Genomic DNA, 9,978 nt, shown 5'->3' with positions numbered 1-9,978 from the left:
CACATAAACACTTTAAATCTACATCGAATAATTGCCAGTCATTTTTAGACTGGAAACTTAAACCTGCCGTTTCACTTTCAGTCAGGAACAGATCGCAGTTTTACACCAATCTCTGATTTGACAGCACGTTTCCAGCATTCACCGTTGTTCTTCCCGACTCTAAACACAGTTGTAAAGGAGCCTTCTGTTCCGTGCCTAGGAGCTCTGAACCATGGAAGAGAGCGGCTGGGACACGTTTCTCACAGGCCTCGAGATTAACCCGCACGGCGACTTTGCTGTCAGTGAAGAGAGACGAGAAAGACCAAAGTGCCGTTTGCCCCTCTCAGTGTGGCCCTGAAGGACTGTGTCCAGGCTGAAGTTCTGTTCCCGCCGTACGATCCTCCCCCAGATTGTCCTTTCTGAGCTCCAGCCAGGTGATGCTAAACACTCAGGTGGGAAAGAAGAAAATCTACAACAATGTGTTTAAAACAAAGCTGACACATATCCAGAATATTAAACTCCAGCTCAGTTGTAGGGGTCATTAACCTCAGCAGAAATAAACCCCAACTGTCAGAATGAACATGGTTCAGTCCTGGATGTGATTAACAGCAGCAACAACAACAACAGAATCCAACCCCTGCAGTGAATTGTGAACTCGCTGGTGTCTCAGCAGGTTGGATGACTGAGTGAATCCCTTCCCACACATGGAGCAGGTGAACGGCCTCTCCCCAGTGTGAACTGGCTGGTGTCTCAGCAGGCTGTAGTGCTGAGTGAATCCCTTCCCACACATGGAGCAGGTGAACGGCCAATCCCCAGTGTGAGTGCGTTCGTGTTGTATCAGTTTCCTTTTGCTTTTAAAACTCTCCTCACAGTCAGAACATTTAAAAGGTCTCTCATCAGTGTGAACAAGTTGATGATCAGTGAGGTGGGATGAGCGAGTGAATCCCTTCCCACACACGGAGCAGGTGAACAGTCTCTCCCCAGTGTGAGTGCGCTGGTGTACAGTGAGTTCAGATGATCGCCTAAACCCAGTCCCGCAGTGAGAGCACCTGAACGGTCTCTCGTCAGTGTGAACACGTTGATGGCCCATCAGTTCCCCAGAACTTTTATAGCACTTCCCGCAGTCCCAGCATTTAAAAGGTCTCTCCTCAGTGTGAACTCGCTGGTGTGTCAGCAGGTTGGATGAATTAGCGAATCCCTTCCCACACTCGGAGCAGGTGAACGGCCTCTCCCCGGTGTGAGTACGTTGGTGTCTCAGCAGACCACTTGCGCTTTTAAAGCTCAGCTCACACTTAGAACATTTAAAAGGTCTCCTATCAGAGTGAACAAGCTGGTGTTTCAGCAGGTTGGATGATTGAGTGAATCGCTTCCCACACACGGAGCAGGTGAACGGCCTCTCCCCAGTGTGAACTCGCTGGTGTTGCAGCAGTGTGGTTGAATGAGTGAATCCCTTCCCACACACGGAGCAGGAGAACGGCGTGTCTCCAGTGTGAACTCGCTGGTGTCTGATCAGGTAGGATGAGTGAGTGAATCCCTTCCCACACATGGAGCAGGTGAACGGCCTCTCCCCGGTGTGACTGTGTCGATGAGTTTCCAGGTGGGACGGGGAACTGAATCCCTTTCCACAGTCCCCACATTTCCACGGTTTCTCCGTGGTGCGGGTGTCCTTGTGTCTCTCCAGGTTGGACAATCGGTTGAAGCCTCGTCCACACACAGAACACGTGTACGGTTTCTCCCCGCTGTGAATGGTGCGATGATTTTTCAGGCTGTGTAACTGGTTAAAGCTCTTTTACAGTCAGTGCACTGGAACACTCTCACTCGGGTGTGTGTGTCTCGGTGCTTTTCCAGTCACACTAATGTTTGAAATCTTTTCCCACAGACAGAACAGAGAAAAAGGCCGATGATATTCAGGTCCTGGTGAATCCAGTGACTCTGTCAGATCTTGATGTGATGTTTGGTTTGAGTTTCCCGTCTGTAAATCCTCCCCTTCTCACACCCTGTAAAAGGAGTTTACAAAAGTCATCACTGGAAGTACAGGATAGAAATTCAGAAAAGACAATTCTAGTTTCTATGGAACATTCTTTCCTCTCTTGTTCCCCCAAAGCTGTAAATCCCCGTCCCACACACTCCCTCCTCCCTGTGCTGAAATCCAAACCCATCGCACCATCTCCAACATTTCTTTCCTCCACTCCCAGTTTTCTCCCTCCCTCTACTCTGGTTGGGTTCAGTTCTACACCCGCTGTGTGCAGAGTGAGAATAAAATCAATGAGTTAATGATTGTCTCTCCTGGTCACTGGCACCCTGAAGCACTGCCCACTCTCTGTTCCTGTACTAAGATGGCCGCGCATGCGCTGTGATGCAGGTGGAACCAGTCTGTCGTTCCTCCACCAAGATGGCGGCGCGTCTGTAAGAATTAGGAGCAGGATTGGCTATACGTTCATGGCTGATCTTCGACCTCAACCCCACCTGATCCACATATCCCTTGATTCCCCTAGAGTCCAAAAATCTATCTCAGCCTTGAATATACTCAATAACTGAGCATCCACAGCCTTTTGGGGCAGAGAATTCCAATGATTCACAACCCTCTGAGTGAAAAAATTCCTCCTCATCTCTGTCTTCAAAGGTCAACCTCTTATCCTGAGACTATGCCCCCAATTTCCAGACTCTCAAGCCAGGGGAAACAACCTCTTAGCATCTACCCTGTCAATCCCCCTCAGAATCTTATACGTTTCAATGAGATCACCTCTCATTCCTCCAGGTCCCAACAAGTACTACCAGGGCAGGTACAACACAGGTTAGATACAGAGTAAAGCTCTCTCTACATTATCCCATCAAACACTCTCAGGGCAGGTACAGAATGGGTTAGATACAGAGTAAAGCTCCCTCTACACTGTCCCATCAAACACTCCCAGGACAGGTACAGAATGGGTTAGAAACAGAGTAAAGCTCTCTACACTGCCCATCAAACACTCCCAGGACAGGTACTGCATGGGTTAGATACAGAGTAAAGCTGCCTCTACACTGTCCCATCAAACACTCCCAGGGCAGGTACAGCATGGGTTAGATACAGAGTAAAGCTCCCTCTACACTGTCCCATCAAACACTCCCAGGGCAGGTACAGCACGGGTTAGATACACAGTAATGCTCCCTCTACATTGTCCCATCAAACACTCCCAGGGCAGGTACAGCACAGGTTAGTTACAGAGTAAAGCTCCCTCTACACTATTCCATCAAACACTCCCAGGGCAGGCACAGCACAGGTTAGAAACAGAGTAAAGCTCCCTCTACACTGTCCCATCAAACACTCCCAGGGCAGGTACAGCACGGGTTCGATACACAATAATGCTCCCTCTACATTGTCCCATCAAACACTCCCAGGGCAGGGACAGCACGGTTTGCATACAGAATAAAGCTCTCTCTACATTATGCCAAACACTCCCAGGGTAGGTACAGCACGGGTTTGAACAGAGTAAAGCTCCCTCTACACTGTCCCATCAAACACTCCCAGGGCAGGTACAGCACAGGTTAGATACAGAATAAAGCTCCCTCTACACTGTCCCATCAAACACTCCCAGGGCAGGTGCAGCATAGGTTAGATTCAGAGTAAAGCTCCCTCAACATTGTCCCATCAAACACTCCCAGGGCAGGTACAGCATGGGATAGGTACAGAGTAAAGCTTCCTCTACGCTGTCCCATCAAACACTCCCAGGGCAGGTACAGCACGGGTTAGATACAGAGTAAAGCTCCTTCTACACTGTCCCATCAAACACTCCCAGGGCAGATACAGCACGGGTTAGATACAGAGTAAAGCTTCCTCAACACTGTCCCATCAAACACTCCCAGGGCAGGTACAGCACGGGTTAGATACAGAGTAAAGCTCCCTCAACACTGTCCCATCAAACACTCCCAGGGCAGATACAGCACGGGTTAGATACAGAGTAAAGCCCCCTCTGCACTGTTCCAATGAACACTCCCGGGGCAGGTACAGCACGGGTTAGATACAGAGTAAAGTTCCCTCTACACTGTCCCATCAAACACTCCCAGGGCAGGTACAGCACAGGTTAGATACAGAGTAAAGCTCCCTCTACACTGTCCCATCAAACACTCCCAGGGCAGTTACAGCACGGGTTAGATACAGAGTAAAGCTCCCTCTACACTGTCCCATCAAACACTCCCAGGGCAGGTACAGCACAGGTTAGATACAGAGTAAAGCTCCCTCTACACTGTCCCATCAAACACTCCCAGGGCAGATACAGCACGGGTTAGATACAGAGTAAAGCCTCCTCTACACTGTCCCATCAAACACTCCCGGGGCAGGTACAGCACGGGTTAGATACAGAGTAAAGCTCCCTCTACACTGTCCCATCAAACACTCCCAGGGCAGGTACAGCATGGGTTAGATACAGAGTAAAGCTCCCTCTGCACTGTCCCATCAAACACTCCCAGGGCAGGTACAGCACGGGTTAGATACAGAGTAAAGCTCCCTCTGCACTGTCCCATCAAACACTCCCAGGGCAGGTACAGCACAGGTTAGATACAGAGTAAAGCTCCCTCTACACTGTCCCATCAAACACTCCCAGGGCAGGTACAGCACGGGTTAGATACAGAGTAAAGCTCCCTCAACACTGTCCCATCAAACACTCCCAGGGCAGGTACAGCACGGGTTAGATACAGAGTAAAGCTCCCTCCACACTGTCCCATCAAACACTCCCAGGACAGGTACAGAATGGGTGAGAAACAGAGTAAAGCTCCCTCTACACTGTCCCATCAAATACGCCCAAGGCAGGTACAGCACAGGTTAGATACAGAGTAATGCTCACTCTACACTGTCCCATCAAACACACCCGGGGCAGGTACAGCATGGGTTAGATACAGAGTAAAGCTCCCTCTACACTGTCCCATCAAACACTCCCAGGGCAGGTACAGCACGGGTTAGATACACAGTACTGCTCCCTCTACATTGTCCCATCAAACACTCCCAGGGCAGGTACAGCACAGGTTAGTTGCAGAGTAAAGCTCCCTCGACACTATTCCATCAAACACTCCCAGGGCAGGCACAGCACAGGTTAGATACAGAGTAAAGCTCCCTCTACACTGTCCCATCAAACACTCCCAGGGCAGGTACAGCACGGGTTCGATACACAATAATGCTCCCTCTACATTGTCCCATCAAACACTCCCAGGGCAGGGACAGCACGGTTTGCATACAGAATAAAGCTCTCTCTACATTATGCCAAACACTCCCAGGGTAGGTACAGCACGGGTTTGAACAGAGTAAAGCTCCCTCTACACTGTCCCATCAAACACTCCCAGGGCAGGTACAGCATGGGTTAGATTCAGAGTAAAGCTCCATCTACACTGACCCATCAAACGCTCCCAGGGCAGGTACAGCATGGGTTAGATACAGAGTAAAGCTCCTTCTACACTGTCCCATCAAACACTCCCAGGGCAGATACAGCACGGGTTAGATACAGAGTAAAGCTTCCTCAACACTGTCCCATCAAACACTCCCAGGGCAGGTACAGCACGGGTTAGATACAGAGTAAAGCTCCTTCTACACTGTCCCATCAAACACTCCCAGGGCAGATACAGCATGGGTTAGATACAGAGTAAAGCTCCCTCAACACTGTCCCATCAAACACTCCCAGGGCAGGTACAGCATGGGATAGGTACAGAGTAAAGCTTCCTCTACGCTGTCCCATCAAACACTCCCAGGGCAGGTACAGCACGGGTTAGATACAGAGTAAAGCTCCTTCTACACTGTCCCATCAAACACTCCCAGGGCAGATACAGCACGGGTTAGATACAGAGTAAAGCTTCCTCAACACTGTCCCATCAAACACTCCCAGAGCAGGTACAGCACGGGTTAGATACACAGTAATGCTCCCTCTACATTGTCCCATCAAACACTCCCAGGGCAGGTACAGCACAGGTTAGTTACAGAGTAAAGCTCCCTCTACACTATTCCATCAAACACTCCCAGGGCAGGCACAGCACAGGTTAGAAACAGTGTAAAGCTCCCTCTACACTGTCCCATCAAACACTCCCAGGGCAGGTACAGCACGGGTTCGATACACAATAATGCTCCCTCTACATTGTCCCATCAAACACTCCCAGGGCAGGGACAGCACGGTTTGCATACAGAATAAAGCTCTCTCTACATTATGCCAAACACTCCCAGGGTAGGTACAGCACGGGTTTGAACAGAGTAAAGCTCCCTCTACACTGTCCCATCAAACACTCCCAGGGCAGGTACAGCACAGGTTAGATACAGAATAAAGCTCCCTCTACACTGTCCCATCAAACACTCCCAGGGCAGGTGCAGCATGGGTTAGATTCAGAGTAAAGCTCCCTCAACATTGTCCCATCAAACACTCCCAGGGCAGGTACAGCATGGGATAGGTACAGAGTAAAGCTTCCTCTACGCTGTCCCATCAAACACTCCCAGGGCAGGTACAGCACGGGTTAGATACAGAGTAAAGCTCCTTCTACACTGTCCCATCAAACACTCCCAGGGCAGATACAGCACGGGTTAGATACAGAGTAAAGCTTCCTCAACACTGTCCCATCAAACACTCCCAGGGCAGGTACAGCACGGGTTAGATACAGAGTAAAGCTCCCTCAACACTGTCCCATCAAACACTCCCAGGGCAGATACAGCACGGGTTAGATACAGAGTAAAGCCCCCTCTACACTGTTCCAATGAACACTCCCGGGGCAGGTACAGCACGGGTTAGATACAGAGTAAAGTTCCCTCTACACTGTCCCATCAAATACTCCCAGGGCAGGTACAGCACAGGTTAGTTACAGAGTAAAGCTCCCTCTACACTATTCCATCAAACACTCCCAGGGCAGGCACAGCACAGGTTAGAAACAGTGTAAAGCTCCCTCTACACTGTCCCATCAAACACTCCCAGGGCAGGTACAGCACGGGTTCGATACACAATAATGCTCCCTCTACATTGTCCCATCAAACACTCCCAGGGCAGGGACAGCACGGTTTGCATACAGAATAAAGCTCTCTCTACATTATGCCAAACACTCCCAGGGTAGGTACAGCACGGGTTTGAACAGAGTAAAGCTCCCTCTACACTGTCCCATCAAACACTCCCAGGGCAGGTACAGCACAGGTTAGATACAGAATAAAGCTCCCTCTACACTGTCCCATCAAACACTCCCAGGGCAGGTGCAGCATGGGTTAGATTCAGAGTAAAGCTCCCTCAACATTGTCCCATCAAACACTCCCAGGGCAGGTACAGCATGGGATAGGTACAGAGTAAAGCTTCCTCTACGCTGTCCCATCAAACACTCCCAGGGCAGGTACAGCACGGGTTAGATACAGAGTAAAGCTCCTTCTACACTGTCCCATCAAACACTCCCAGGGCAGATACAGCACGGGTTAGATACAGAGTAAAGCTTCCTCAACACTGTCCCATCAAACACTCCCAGGGCAGGTACAGCACGGGTTAGATACAGAGTAAAGCTCCCTCAACACTGTCCCATCAAACACTCCCAGGGCAGATACAGCACGGGTTAGATACAGAGTAAAGCCCCCTCTACACTGTTCCAATGAACACTCCCGGGGCAGGTACAGCACGGGTTAGATACAGAGTAAAGTTCCCTCTACACTGTCCCATCAAATACTCCCAGGGCAGGTACAGCACAGGTTAGATACAGAGTAAAGCTCCCTCTACACTGTCCCATCAAACACTCCCAGGGCAGTTACAGCACGGGTTAGATACAGAGTAAAGCTCCCTCTACACTGTCCCATCAAACACTCCCAGGGCAGGTACAGCACAGGTTAGATACAGAGTAAAGCTCCCTCTACACTGTCCCATGAAACACTCCCAGGGCAGATACAGCACGGGTTAGGTACAGAGTAAAGCCCCCTCTACACTGTCCCATCAAACACTCCCGGGGCAGGTACAGCACGGGTTAGATACAGAGTAAAGCTCCCTCTACACTGTCCCATCAAACACTCCCAGGGCAGGTACAGCATGGGTTAGATACAGAGTAAAGCTCCCTCTGCACTGTCCCATCAAACACTCCCAGGGCAGGTACAGCACGGGTTAGATACAGAGTAAAGCTCCCTCAACACTGTCCCATCAAACACTCCCAGGGCAGGTACAGCACGGGTTAGATACAGAGTGAAGCTCCCTCCACACTGTCCCATCAAACACTCCCAGGACAGGTACAGAATAGGTGAGAAACAGAGTAAAGCTCCCTCTACACTGTCCCATCAAACACGCCCAAGGCAGGTACAGCACAGGTTAGATTCAGAGTAATGCTCCCTCTACACTGTCGCATCAAACACTCCCGGGGCAGGTACAGCATGGGTTAGATACAGAGTAAAGCTCCCTCTACACTGTCCCATCAAACACTCCCAGGGCAGGTACAGCACGGGTTAGATACACAGTACTGCTCCCTCTACATTGTCCCATCAAACACTCCCAGGGCAGGTACAGCACAGGTTACTAACAGAGTAAAGCTCCCTCTACACTATTCCATCAAACACTCCCAGGGCAGGCACAGCACAGGTTAGATACAGAGTAAAGCTCCCTCTACACTGTCCCATCAAACACTCCCAGGGCAGGTACAGCACGGGTTCGATACACAATAATGCTCCCTCTGCATTGTCCCATCAAACACTCCCAGGGCAGGGACAGCACGGTTTGCATACAGAATAAAGCTCTCTCTACATTATGCCAAACACTCCCAGGGTAGGTACAGCACGGGTTTGAACAGAGTAAAGCTCCCTCTACACTGTCCCATCAAACACTCCCAGGGCAGGTACAGCATGGGTTAGATTCAGAGTAAAGCTCCCTCTACACTGACCCATCAAACGCTCCCAGGGCAGGTACAGCATGGGTTAGATACAGAGTAAAGCTCCTTCTACACTGTCCCATCAAACACTCCCAGGGCAGATACAGCACGGGTTAGATACAGAGTAAAGCTTCCTCAACACTGTCCCATCAAACACTCCCAGGGCAGGTACAGCACGGGTTAGATACAGAGTAAAGCTCCTTCTACACTGTCCCATCAAACACTCCCAGGGCAGATACAGCACGAGTTAGATACAGGGTAAAGCTCCCTTAACACTGTCCCATCAAACACTCCCAGGGCAGGTACAGCACGGGTTAGATACAGAGTAAAGCTCCCTCAACACTGCCCCATCAAACACTCCCAGGGCAGGTACAGCACGGGTTAGATACAGAGTAAAGCTCCCTCAACACTGTCCCATCAAACACTCCCAGGGCAGGTACAGCATGGGTTAGATACAGAGTAAAGTTCCCTCTACACTATCCCATCAAACACTCCCAGGGCAGTTACAGCACGGGTTAGATACAGAGTAAAGTTCCCTCTACACTGTCCCATCAAACACTCCCAGGGCAGGTACAGCACAGGCTAGATACAGAGTAAAGCTCGCTCTACACTGTCCCATCAAACACTCCCAGGGCAGTTACAGCACGGGTTAGATACAGAGTAAAGCTCCCTCAACACTGCCCCATCAAACACTCCCAGGGCAGATACAGCACGGGTTAGATACAGAGTAAAGTCCCCTCTACACTATCCCATCAAACACTCCCAGGGCAGGTACAGCACAGGTTAGATACAGAGTAAAGCCCCCTCTACACTGTTCCAATGAACACTCCCGGGGCAGGTACAGCACGGGTTAGATACAGAGTAAAGTTCCCTCTACACTGTCCCATCAAACACTCCCAGGGCAGGTACAGCACAGGTTAGATACAGAGTAAAGCTCCCTCTACACTGTCCCATCAAACGTTCCCAGGGCAGGTACAGCACGGGTTAGATACAGAGTAAAGCTCCCTCTACACTGTCCCATCAAAAGTTCCCAGGGCAGGTACAGCATGGGTTAGATACAGAGTAAAGCTCCCTCTACACTGTCCCATCAAACACTCCCAGGGCAGGTACAGCATGGGTTAGATACAGAGTAAAGCTCCCTCTGCACTGTCCCATCAAACACTCCCAGGGCAGGTA

General features: G+C 50.3%; 1 pseudogene; it reads right to left on the bottom strand.

Annotated features, from left to right (window-relative positions):
- Positions 1-270: 270 nt before the first annotated feature.
- The window catches only part of LOC147118804 (uncharacterized), a 56,112-nt pseudogene continuing 46,404 nt past the window's right edge, over positions 271-9,978 (bottom strand).

Source organism: Somniosus microcephalus, chromosome 4, assembly GCF_052327205.1.
Source record: "Somniosus microcephalus isolate GS21.2 chromosome 4, FLI_Smic_1.0, whole genome shotgun sequence".
NCBI classification, from domain to species: Eukaryota; Metazoa; Chordata; class Chondrichthyes; order Squaliformes; family Somniosidae; genus Somniosus; species Somniosus microcephalus.
This window is presented reverse-complemented; position numbering and strand designations above follow the sequence as displayed.